Here is a 12,582-nt window from a genome sequence, read left to right as displayed (position 1 = left end):
ACACAGAATTAGTTCCCAAACAAGTGCATTCTGTTTTAGGGGTATAATGTTTTTAAGTGATGTTTTGTTTCTGTTTTAAAAATCTAGTAAGAATCATCTGTCCCTCTAATGGTTTAAATTCATCACCTAAAAAAAGAGAGGGAAAAAGTCCTTTTAAATCTGTTCTTCACCTGTGTGCCTAAGTACACTGGGTAAATGTGACTGATCCTAGTGGAATAAGATTGACTGAACTCTATCTATAGGGCAAACAAGCAAAGCCAGTTCTAAACAGTAAAACGGAGATTAACAAAGATTAAGGATGACTCTAAAGGGCCCGTTTTAAAAAATTCAGAACAGAGGACAGCTATGAGGAGAGAGGCAGTTTTATAAGAATCCCTGGATCTGCAGTGTCTTACTGGCTCACCTTAGTGCTGGCACACAGCTTACAGCACTCACTTAACGCCTTGCTCCAGCCTCTTCCCCACCTGGTCCTGAGTGCTTTAAAAGTGACACTTTTTAAAGCAGACATTTTCCTATGTGAAACTACAAAGATCAAACTTTTTAAGATGATGTGGGACTCATCTGGGCTTGTTTTATACCAAATAAACTGATTCAAAGAGAAATAACAAACTAATAAAGAACAAAGTTTCAAGTGCCAGGCACTTTGAAATAAAGGATCAAAAAAATTCCAAATTATTTTATCCAACAACACCTACATTTAGTTGATTTCCCCCTTGTTTCTGGACTTTATAATTTATTGAGGTATTAACATACCATAAAATTCACCCATTTTAAGGGTACAGTTTTTGATGAGTTTTAGTAAATGTATACAGTTATTTACCCATCCCCACAATTCAGTTTTAGAAAACATTCATCATCCTAAAATTTCCTTAGGCTTGTTTTGTCATTTAGAAGAGAAATTTTCTCCTCTGTGCTTCTAAGAAAATTTTGTTATTATTTAGTTACATTATTATATTCCAAACTAAGTATTTATATCAAAAGACTTGTTCTTAAGAATTAAACTGAGGAAGACAAAAGCATCTGAATGCAGTATTCCTTTCCTGGAAGGAAAAAAATTCAGCTAAATTTTTATTTTATAAATATTGTGTTCTGGTAAGAACAGAGCTTATTCTAGAAAGCAGCTGAATATAATTATTTTGTCTGTGTGCTTCAATGTCTAGTCCTTTATCAAGGACAATTTGGATGGTGGCTCAGATGGTAAAGCGTCTGCCCACAATGTGGCAGACCCGGGTTCGACCCCTGGGTCGGGAAGATCCCCTGGAGAAGGAAATGGCAACCTAGTCCAGTACTCTTGCCTAGAAAATTCCATGGATGGAGGAGCCTGGTGGGCTATATAGTCCATGGAGTCGCAAGAGTCAGAGATGACTGAGCAACTTCGCTTTCATTTTATCAAGGATGACACAGGTTGGGATGGGAGAAGAACTAAAAATAGGAGCTCCTTCTGCCTGAAAAGTGTCAGTCACAAAGGTTCCCACTGTCGGGAGAAAGACACACCTGTCTGTCTCTACTCTCCCTTAATTTATATACAAAAGAAGCCACCGAATGTGATCTGGGAGGATGAAGAGGTACTCAGGGCTTTTCCTCTGATAGGTGGGCAGTAGCCAGCAAAAGGGACTCCCTGTGAGAAGGGAACGGGCTGCAGACAAAGGTTTCTGTGACACCATGCTGGCGGGCAGTGTCCCAACGGTCCTTCTCCCCGGATGGTGGTGCAGGGTGGTAGCCAAGCATATCTGTACCCATAGTACTTCTGATGCTTATGTAATAGGCTAACTGCATCAAGACTCTTCTCCCCAGAGAGCCTGACCCCTAGTCTAGAGATAAAACCAAAGCTAGATGAACTACTGAGTAACAGTGGATTACATTTTGGACAACTTAAGGTGCGTATTTCCTGACACAGCCTGAATTCATCTTCCTCCCCTAGTGTGTTCCTTTTCTCCTTGTTACCAACTTCTTAATACCCTTCCAGCCTCAAAGACAAAGCACAAATGCGCGTGAATCATCAGTTTCATAAAGCCCTCCTTACACCCACCCTTCCTCACTGTCCACTGTGCACAATTATTTTGGACAGCACTGTTCCGAGGGCTTGGTACATGTATGAACTCATCTCATCTTCAAGACAACCCTGTGATGAAGCTTATGTTATCCATGCTGCTGCTCCACTGATACATTAATATGACACAGTACTGGACAGTGATGCACTCTTCCCTGTGGCCCTGAGAGGGCAAAGAACAGTGTGTGGCGGGGAGGGAGCTGGCATTTCCGAAGGGTGGGGAAGAGAAAGAACATGCTACTTCTACACTTCCGCTTGTTCCTTCCTCTTCTGGTGTGTTACCACCCCCTTCTCGATTTTTGCAGACAAAAATTCTCCCAGTTTGCAAAGACCAGCTAAATAAAGGATCAGTTCTGTTGGAAGCTGACCCTTATCCTAATGTGGGGTCACCTCTTCCATCCAGGCTTTCAGTGAAGCATGCTTTCTCCTCTATATGATTCGTGCACACATCTGACATCCCTACAAACTTATGGGAGCCCCTGTCTTCTTCATTCAACCAGTGTTGTGGCCCTGGCACTGCAGGCGCCCAGGGCCCATTTGCTCAATGTGATTCCTTCCAGAGGAGCCACACTTGAAGTGTTTGTTTCCTTTTAAAGAACTGTATGATAATGTCAAGGACTCTGAGCCCATGCCCTCATTTCACAGCTCTGCCAATCAAGGGGAAGTGCCAAGGCTGGAAGCTATCAGAGCAGACACCCCCCCATGTCTCAAGTTCCCCACGCTGCTGCACAGTCAAAACACCTGGGGCTGTTTCCAAAAATGCTGAGTTGTCCCCCCATCTCCACCCTGATGAATCAGAATCCCCAGGGTGGGGCCAGGGGCATTAGCAGTTTAGAAGCTTCACAGAGGAGTCTATGCCAGGGCCAGGGATGAGAACCTCAGCTGTGAACTTTGCAGCTCTTAAGTGTGTTCTTCATCTTGGCTTAAAGGAAGCTGACAGCCAAAGTGGGGGCAGCCCCTTAAGTAATTCAAGTAGCCTCAAGGGTCAGTTTACAAGTTCAAATACCTTTAGTGTCCAGGTTAACAATGGAAAGGAAGGAGTTTGGAGGGGTTTGGGAGAGACTGCTGCTAAGTCACTTCAGTAGTGTCCGACTCTGTGCGACCCCATAGACGGCAGTCCACCAGGCTCCCCCATCCCTGGGATTCTCCAGGCAAGAACACTGGAGTGGGTCGCCATTTCCTTCTCCAATGCATGAAAGTGAAAAGTGAAAGTGAAGTCGCTCAGTCGTGTTCGACTCTTCGCGACCCCATGGACTGCAGCCTACCAGGCTCCTCCGTCCATGTGATTTTCCAGGCAAGAGTACTGGAGTGGGGTGCCACTGTCTTCTCCATGGGAGAGACTAGAAGGCACATGTCCTCTGTGGAAGTATACACTCGTGTTGACTATGGCCCTGTGGAAGTATACACTCGTGATCCAGAAAGACGTTTCAAGAGTTGAAGAAACTGGTATTTTTATATGAAATTATTTAATGGAAAAATCTTGGCCATTAATTCAAATTAAAACAAGACCTTGGGTTGGTCAAATAGAACGTACTCCCAAGCCTCAGTTTAATACCCAGCAAGGACTTCACCATATCCATTTGGGATCCAATCTCACCCTGTTTCTGTCCCTTTCCTTTTACCATTTTCTAGCTGGCCAACTGTTTTCCCCCCTCATTTAAAATTGCTAGAGTCCTTGTTGAAACAAACTGAATACAAAGACAACAACCAAAACAAGAGCCTAGGATCCCTACTGCCATTTCTCTCACAGGTAATCTTAATGTGCAAAAAGACCTAAGTCTTTATCCTAAAAAGAGACAGGTTGATAGCAAGGTGCTCTGCTATCACGCTCATGGAGGGCCTGCATTATTTCTGCTCTATTTGAGACTTCCCCTCAGCCCCTAAAGAACTCAAATACCTTATTATGCTGTGTAATCCTTTCCTGCCAGACTGGTGAAGGGATGCGACTCTGAAACCAGGGTGTCTAAGAGAACTGCCATGACTGAGAAAGTGTATGCAGTTCCTTTCCTCATCACCAAGGCTCCTTCTCCACCCACCTCCATCTTAGCCTCAGGGGGCTGACAGGACCTGAAGGGGATTACAAGGCTAAGACAGGTCTAGCAAGGACTTACAGCTCTTTCTCATCATAGGTGTGGACAGCGTTGGGTGTTGGAAGAGGACTCCTCCTTTAGCTGCCTGGATTAGAAGGATCTGCATTTAAAACTTATTATCAGGGAGATTTTCCAAGGAGAGGCCACAATCAACATGAAAAGGGTGTGCCCCGGTGGAGGTGCGTGATTCCAGTCGGGAAAGTGAAATTAGGAAGAGGACGCTATGTATGATGGGCCTAATCTAAAAGACCAAAAAAGGATCTTGTCTTTGTTAAACTTGACCTAACAAAGTGCATTTCCCCAAACACATTTAAGGCTTAAATCTGGAGTCACACTGAATTTCTACACGTTAGGCTTTCTTTATGGTCTGGGTTGCCTCATGATTATTAATTTCATCAAATTTAAACTAGAAACTTTCTCACAATATATTTTCTTCCAAGGTTTGAAATCAACATTTAAAAAAGCCAAATGACAAAATGAACTGGGGCTTGAAACTGAAAGATTTAAAACTTTAAATGAAATTACCACAGAGACTATAAAGGCTGTAAAATGATGACGCAGTAAGGACAGTTTATTTCCTTCCATCTAAAAGAGGTGACAGATCTGTAGAGACCTTTTTCAAAAAACCGCGGGTGAGAAGGAAGGTAGACCAATGGCCACAGTCCCACCTTAGAGGTTACCAGCTCAGGTTCTCATCCAACTTCAACCAATCCACCAAACTGGAGTGGCTAATAAGCAAAAGGAATTGACTGGAGCCCCTCCTCACTCTGGTTGGATTGGTAACAGAGAAAGAAACAGAGACGTCAAGGGAGCTAGAAGAAGCTTCCCAAACAGCCTCTGACAATATTCCTCTCTGGATGACCACATCGTACCTGAACCCAAGGCATTTAACAGACAATACCATTTTAAGCCTACCTTAGGAGAAGGCAATGGCACCCCACTCCAGTACTCTTGCCTGGAAAATCCCATGGACGGAGAAGCCTAGTGGGCTGCAGTTCATGGGGTCGCTGAGAATCGGACATGACTCAGTGACTTCACTTTCAGTTTTCACTTTCATGCACTGGAGAAGGAAACGGCAACCCACTCCAGTGTTCTTGCCTGGAGAATCCCAGGGATGGCGGAGCCTGGTGGGCTGCCGTCTATGGGGTCGCACAGAGTCAGACATGACTGAAGCGACTTAGCAGCAGCAGCAGCAGTGGGGGACATGATGAAGAAAATGAAGATACTATTAACTTCCACTTAGATGTGAGGTATGGGGAGGAAGAATGCAAGTGAATATGTGTGACAGAGTGAAAGCCACCTGTTCATGACAGGGAACTACCCAGGTGAACAGGCTGGGAGAAGATTGCCCACCATATGACAATTTAAGAATGGCAATTGGCAGGGCTCAACTTCACCTCACAGATTCCTGTGCAGGTACTGTGCCTGTATCTCACTCTGTTAGCTGCCCAGTGTTAAGGCAGCACCAAGGAGGTGGGCTGTAAACCTTTGTTGGTTGAACACTGGCTATTTTGGGTATAATGCAAGCTATGATGGGCATACTATCATACCAAGATGAAGATGACGTGAATCCTGCCTCTTAAGACCTCAAGGTACAGATTAGGGAGACACAACCACAACTCTTACATAAAAGAGAGTGATGGTGACTATTTAACAGCATACAAAGCTCTCCAGAAATAAAGAAGAGGAAGGGGTGAATTCACATTGGGAGTATCTGAGGACACTTGTTGGAAGAGGTGAGACAGAAAGCAGGACTTAAAGCATAAGAAGGGTTCATATGAACAAATATGAGAAAGACAGCCAGGTCAAGAGAATAGTGCTTTGGGCAATGCCACCAAGAGGAGAACAGGGTAGGTAGCAGCTGGAATGGTGGAGAAGCCTCTGCTTGTTTCACATGACTCTGGACGGAGCTATTCTCTTACTACCTGGAGTCAGGGAGGCCTGGGAAGGCCACCTGTGATTTCTGCAGGCATCATAACTGAAGAAACAGAAACAGACTATGATTTGTCAAAATAAGGCCAAACACAAAGGCTCTGAGTGCAGAGCAGAAAACAGAGATTAAAGTTACTGAAAGCTAAAATGTTTGGAGAGACAGAAAAAATAACAAAAGTATTAGAAAGCTCAAAGATCCTTAATCTTGCCAGCTATCCTTAATAAAACAAAATCACAAAGCAGTGAGAATAAGGCAAAAGACAGACCAACTTTCACAGAACCTCAGTGTTGGTCCTTACACAAAGAAGGGAAATAGGTGCCCTCTGCCAAGTATATTTCTGTATAGTCATATAAAAGTGAGCTATTGAATGAATGAACTGACTGAACTGAATTACTTCTACTGAGCTTTGTATCATTCTTTCCGGTAATTCCCCAACCATACCATGTTCATTTCAATTGACCATAATTTGGAAAGCTTCCCTTTTCATCATCTAAGTGTATAGAGGACAGAAAACCAAAGATAATACCCTAGAGGAAAAGCCCCCAGACCTAAGCCCCCTTTACCTTTCCAGAAACTTTTCTGTCTTGGATTTCTTCATTTAAAATCAGTATCCTGGGGTGGTGTAAGTTCCAGAGGCTGTTTTCTAGTGCCCAAATAATGTCCAAGCACCACCTTCAGAGAATCCACAGCTCGTTATATCAGCACGTAGAAGGCGATACTCACAACTACTGGGATTCCTTACAGGACAGGATGACAGGTAACCGACCACAGAGCTAATGATGGAATACGACCGTTTCCCCTCACACTGCCAAACAGCTGTCTCTGTGGCAGAGCTGAAAGCTGTGTAAAGTGTGGTGCTAATGGAAAAATCTGGTGGCACAGGGCTTCAGAATTTTGCAATCTTTTCCTGTAAGCTGCATTGTTGGAATGGTTTGACATGCGAACCATTCCCTCCTCCCTGACTGGCCTATGGACTTCCAGGTCTCCACCCTGCCATGCTATAAAAATCAGTGTATCATCCAGCTGACTCACCACCTGAAGAGGCAGAGTACTGGCTAGGGGACACGCTGCATGAAGCCAGTAGGTACTTCAACCTGCTCCTCCGGGTCATGGGAAGACAAATCACTCTTTGTTTCACAGTGGGAGGGAACATACCAAATGGGCCGCCTCAAAAAACATTTCCAGGGGGTGGTCCTGATTTGAATGAAGCATCCTGGTCAATTAGTCTGAAATGCTAGGGAAAAGGAAAGTTTCTTGGTGATGAGGAAGACACTGATGAGGAGGGCAGAGAGCAGAGGGAGAGTGAACTTTTTTATGTTTTCGTTAGAAGAATGTAAGAACTGCTGTGTGTGACTAAGGCTTTACAGATATTAAGCAGCCGGGGTTATGAATTATTAGAAATATCCCCTCTGTCACTCACTTATATTTCTAATCTAGGAATATTCTCCCCTTTTCTTTCAGAAGACTCTTAAATGTGCCTGCTGTATAGAACACTTGAAATGCCTTCAGCTAACATGTTGATGCAAGAAAAAGGGTACTCAGAAATTTTGGCAGTACAAGCTGAATCAATGTTTTCACAAAGTTATTTGCAAAGTTGAAGGAACTTATCAACTAAACCAAATATTGTGAGACCAAATTCAGAAAATCCCATGACTAGCACTTGAGTCTATCTAACAGAGATCATGTCCAAAATGCATTGGATCCCTTGGAGAGAGAACTGTTCCAATCAGATAAAACCACAAAAAAGGAACTAAAATAAATTTAGGACTTGTGACTAATAAAAAGAGCTATAAATAATAAAACTGCTTTCATAAAACATAACTCTAGCATCAGCTCCTCTAAATAAAGGTTTATATGATGAAATATAGTCATGTCCACAACCTCTTATCCAGCTGATAGAAATGTCACGAACTATTCAAATCTGGCTTGTCACAAACCAGACAGTGTAAGAGTACAAAGATTTAACATTCAGAATAAGAACAAATCTCATGATTCTAACAATTTATTTCTTGGCCCAGTTCTTCCTCATGTCTATAGTTCTGCTTTTCATTCTGTTGGTTAGAAAAGCCTGCTAATATTATAGAATATTATTTAATCTTCATTTTCAGCCATGGCTTGCTCCAAGAACTACTAGGATTAGAAATCTGGTCTCTATTTTAAAAGATCCTCAAAACAGCTACATACTTATTTTTAAGCTGTGAGATCACACGTCCATATAGAATGGCCAGATGAGATCACTGATGCTATATATACAAATGGGCTGCATATTTCAAACACTTCTCTTGTTTTCAGCCTTAATAAAGAACTGCAACCCAAAAGCAGAACCAGGCTTATCCTCTAAAACATGAACATACTTTTCCTAAAGCATATGGAAATGAGTAAATCAGTTATAGCACACTCCAAAAATATCTAACAGGGCAGCCAAGAGAGGAAAAACAGAATCATCACTTTTTTTGGACTTAGAACTTCTACAACTGTTTGAATGAATCTTATCAAGGCTCATTTCCTGGTTGGGTCTTCTTTGAGGTTTTTATTAGAGAAGACCACTCAATGCCATTTTAAAATACACTGCCAGAAAAGAGCAAGAATGCATTATTTCTGGGAATGTGAGAACACCACTAATTATTTTTCATGCCAGATAAAATTGAATAGCCTTTTATAGAAAACGTCCCCAAAGCAGAAAGTGAGCTTTAGTCACTCATTTTCCTCCAAGCGCATTCAAACCTTTCTCAGAAATTATACAAAGGAGATGAACAAGAATTATCCCGGACACAGGAAGAAGGAAGCTGATGGGCTCAACTAGCCCACCCAAAGTTCTTCCAGAAAGAGGGGAAGTGTATAATCAGAAACGAATGCCGATACTCACGATAGGAAGCTGGCAGATGAGCAGGGTACAGAATATTCAAATCCCCGTAGAAGGGCTGTTGTAATCCTGTGCCTCCCTATGCAATCTCCAAAAGATAGCAAGAGCTCAAGTGCTTAACATAGCGAAAACTCCCTGTTGGGATTCTGTGTTTTTTTCTTTCTTGCTGGCACCCACGGAGCACCTGGGCAGAAATCAACAACAGAAGGGTACCTTTGCTCAAGACCTACGGCTAGCAGGAGTCTGAATTCTATTCTTCTTACACCCAAGTAGGCTGGTACTTGCTCAGAGATAAGTCATCCTTCCTTGGCTTAACTGGAGAGCTAATTGCCTGTCTGAAATCTGATGCTTAACCCATTATGACTCGCTCACGGTTTGAAGCAAAAATCTTATAAGGTAAAGCTGGCTATAGCTTAAGACCAAAGCCTTGAAAGTTTATAAAACAGGCAGGCCCTGACAAGGGAGGGACTCTTCAGAGCCTCTTTGGGGCTGGATGAATTCTGGGGTTCTGATTAACCAGACAAGCAAGACTCTAAAGCCCAGGGTCCCTGTTTGTAGGTGGTCTTGGCATTTTAACACTTCAAATGTAAATACTTCTTACTTAAAAAAATAACTATCTTCCCAAATGTCATCACTATAAGAAAATAAATTATTTCACTTAGAAATTCAGTGTGGAATTAGCCTTCAGTTAACTAACAACTAACAGTTTCATTTGAAGTGGAAATGATAATCTAATTAAATCCAGTTATTAAACACATCAAATAAAGGGTGAAACTGCATGAGGTACTAAATATACAAATATAATTTATATATATATATATATATATATAGTATTAGGATATGCTTGTTCATTTGGCTCTAAAGAACAATCACACTAAGGAAAAAAAATGACCCCTGTCAGGAGAGACATGTTATTTATAATCATTCTACTTTGGGTTTTATGTTGTTTTCTGAAATATATACTTTCCCATTGATCTGTTCAATTAGATCTTCATAGATACTACACTTCTTATTTTTAATGTCAACAGAATGCCTCAAACAAAGAAAAATGACTCTCCACTTTCAATTTCTGGGTTAGCCATGAGGGCAAGTCATGTTTTGCCATCTGAACATAAAAGGGAGATTGAACAGAAGAGATCAAAATCCTGGCTAGCTCTTACATATGTTTTTATGTTGGGCAATTCTGTTACCCTCTCAGCTCTTCTGATAACCACTGAACATATCACTTAAGGGAAAATGCATTTAATCCTCTTGCAGATTGCATCAGGAGACCCCGGAAGGTCAAGAAGGGTACCCACAAATTAAAGCAGCCCCCGTTTCTCTTCAGCTCACCCTCTGTCTTTGGTATAATACAAACACAGAGGTCAGGTCTGACTCACCACCACAAAACCACCTCTGCCATGCTCTGCGACATTCTTTACAGACGGTCTCAGAAAACACCAGGGCCCCTCCAGCCAGACCAGTCAGTGCAAATCAGTCTTGTTCTTGACAAACAGCATTCATATCCCTGCTGTCAGGTTCATCGCAGTGGGCTCAGAGTTCTGTTTGAGAAATGCTCCTGCCCAGAAAAAATATTTACACAACGGAGAGTAGGCTGCACTGCACCACAGCCGTCTACCTTCTCTGCCACGAGACTTAGACTCTCTCTGATTGACCAGCTCTTATCTGTGGCCTTTGTACCTCATTTAACATCAGCATGGAAACAAAACCTGGAGCCAAATAACTGACGAGGTAACAAGATTTTATGAAAGTTATTTAAACATTTTAAATTAAATATTTTTATGAAAGTTATTTAATTTAAAACGACAACCAAATGGTTAATGCAGTTCAGTAAGTATATTGAATGAGTAAATATGTATCTGCCTGGGAAAATATACATATGTTTAGGCTGTGAAAGAGAATAGCAAGAGGGGAGAAACTGTAATAGACTAGCAAAGGCAAGTATTAGAAAAAATACAAATGGTGATGGCAAGCATAAAAAGTCATTCACTAAGGCTCATATACTTATTTCATTTAACTGTCAGACACAAGACAATAATTCAGTTCTTTGCCCAACATCCCAGCATCTGACAGAGCCTGGCTCATGGCACCTGAACAGGTGTTTATTAGATCATGACAGAGATAGCAGGACAAGGAGGATGGTGATTGATCCTGACTTCTGACCAGCACTTTACATCTTAAAAAGTGTTTTGACGGTTATTGTTTTATTTTTCCTTCATAACAATCCTGTAAACAAGGTAGGACAAGTATTATTATCTTTATCTGACAAATAAGCCACTTGTTATTTGGCTTCTAAAGAGACTCTAAACTCTAATTAAAGTTTCACAACATTAATTAGTGTTTAGAGAAGCATCAATCAGTACACTGTTTACAACACGATGGGAAAGCTTGGTAAAAAGCAGACTGTCCCTATCCCTAAATTCTGCAGAATACACCAATTTTTCTAATCAATGACTCCCATTTACTTACTTGGCTATAAAGAAAGAGAACAGTAAGTCATGAGCAATTTATGATGTTCATACCTCATTACATTAACAAATGACATTAGTGTACTCTTAGTAATACCATAATAAAATACTCTAAATTAATGAAAACAACACTGGATCAATCAACAGAAGCAGGATGAAGGATGTGGTGAAAAAGACACAAAATTATGACAAACAATTGATAATGAGGGGGTGGGCGGTAAGAAGGAAGATGAAATCTGGAAGGGTTTTACAAGTAAGTTTGCCAGGTTTAGCATATAAGAGGACACCCAGTTATATCAGAATTTCAGATAAACAAAGGGTTCTTTAATAGTGTAAGAATGACTCTCTTTTATCTGGATACTCTGTTCACAAGGAGACTTCAACTTCCACTAGAATGTAAGATTCCTAAAGGCAGGGGTTTCTGCATATTTTGTTCCCTGCTCTATCCCCAGGGCCCAGAACAATGTCTGGCACATTTTAAGTGCTCAATACATGCCATGTACTGGTAAAGTTTATTTCTTAGGCTTAGATGGTATGCACATGAGTGCCTGTTATATAACCTTTACATATTTTTTTTATGTCTGAAATGTACAGTAATACATTTTACAAGTTATAGTATTAATTAACCACTCTTATAAGGGGGAGGGGGTTGGGGGACGGAGTAGGAGTTTGGCACAAGTAGATGCAAACTATCATATATAGACTAGATAGACAAGGTCCTGCTGTATAGCACAGGGAATTATAGTTAACATCCTATGATAAATCATAATGGAAAAGGATATAAAAAAAGAACATACATATAGGTATAACTGAATCACTTTGCTGTACCAGAAATTAACATTGTAAATAAACTATGTGTTAGTTGCTCGGTCATGTCTGACTCTGTGCAACCCCATGGACCTTAGCCCACCAGGCTCCTCTGTCCGTGGGATTTCCCAGGCAAGAATACTGAAGTGGGTTGCCACTCCCTTCTCCAGGGGATCTTCTCAACCCAGGAATCAAACCTGGGTCTCCTGCAGTGCAGGCAGACTCTTTGCCATCTGAGTCACTAGGGAAGCCTACTTCAATTTTTAAAAAATCAATACTTTTTACCCAATCTAACTGAAGGACTCAGTGGGGAATGAGAGTGTAAAATTACTTGTGAATGGTCCCTTATCCAATTTAAACTCTAGGCAGGG

General features: G+C 41.5%; 1 protein-coding gene across 10 annotated transcripts in view; it reads right to left on the bottom strand.

Moving 5' to 3' along the window:
• KANK1 (KN motif and ankyrin repeat domains 1) overlaps nucleotides 1-12,582 on the bottom strand; it is a 215,813-nt gene that overhangs the window by 44,364 nt on the left and 158,867 nt on the right. The window contains exon 1 of one of the 10 annotated variants that reach the window (XM_069576429.1): nucleotides 10,316-10,563. The exons of 6 other annotated variants lie outside the window; for them this stretch is intronic. The gene's annotated coding sequence lies outside the window, so the exon portion shown is untranslated. Of the gene's footprint in view, nucleotides 1-6,636; nucleotides 6,927-8,939; nucleotides 9,235-10,315; nucleotides 10,564-12,582 lie in introns of those variants that run through there. 3 more of the 10 variants (XM_069576438.1, XM_069576432.1, XM_069576433.1) reach the window with 3 other exon arrangements.

The sequence above is a fragment of the Ovis canadensis genome, chromosome 2, assembly GCF_042477335.2.
Source record: "Ovis canadensis isolate MfBH-ARS-UI-01 breed Bighorn chromosome 2, ARS-UI_OviCan_v2, whole genome shotgun sequence".
NCBI lineage: Eukaryota > Metazoa > Chordata > Mammalia > Artiodactyla > Bovidae > Ovis > Ovis canadensis.
The sequence above is the reverse complement of the archived record's forward strand: the minus strand, read 5'-3'. Positions and strand labels throughout refer to the sequence as shown.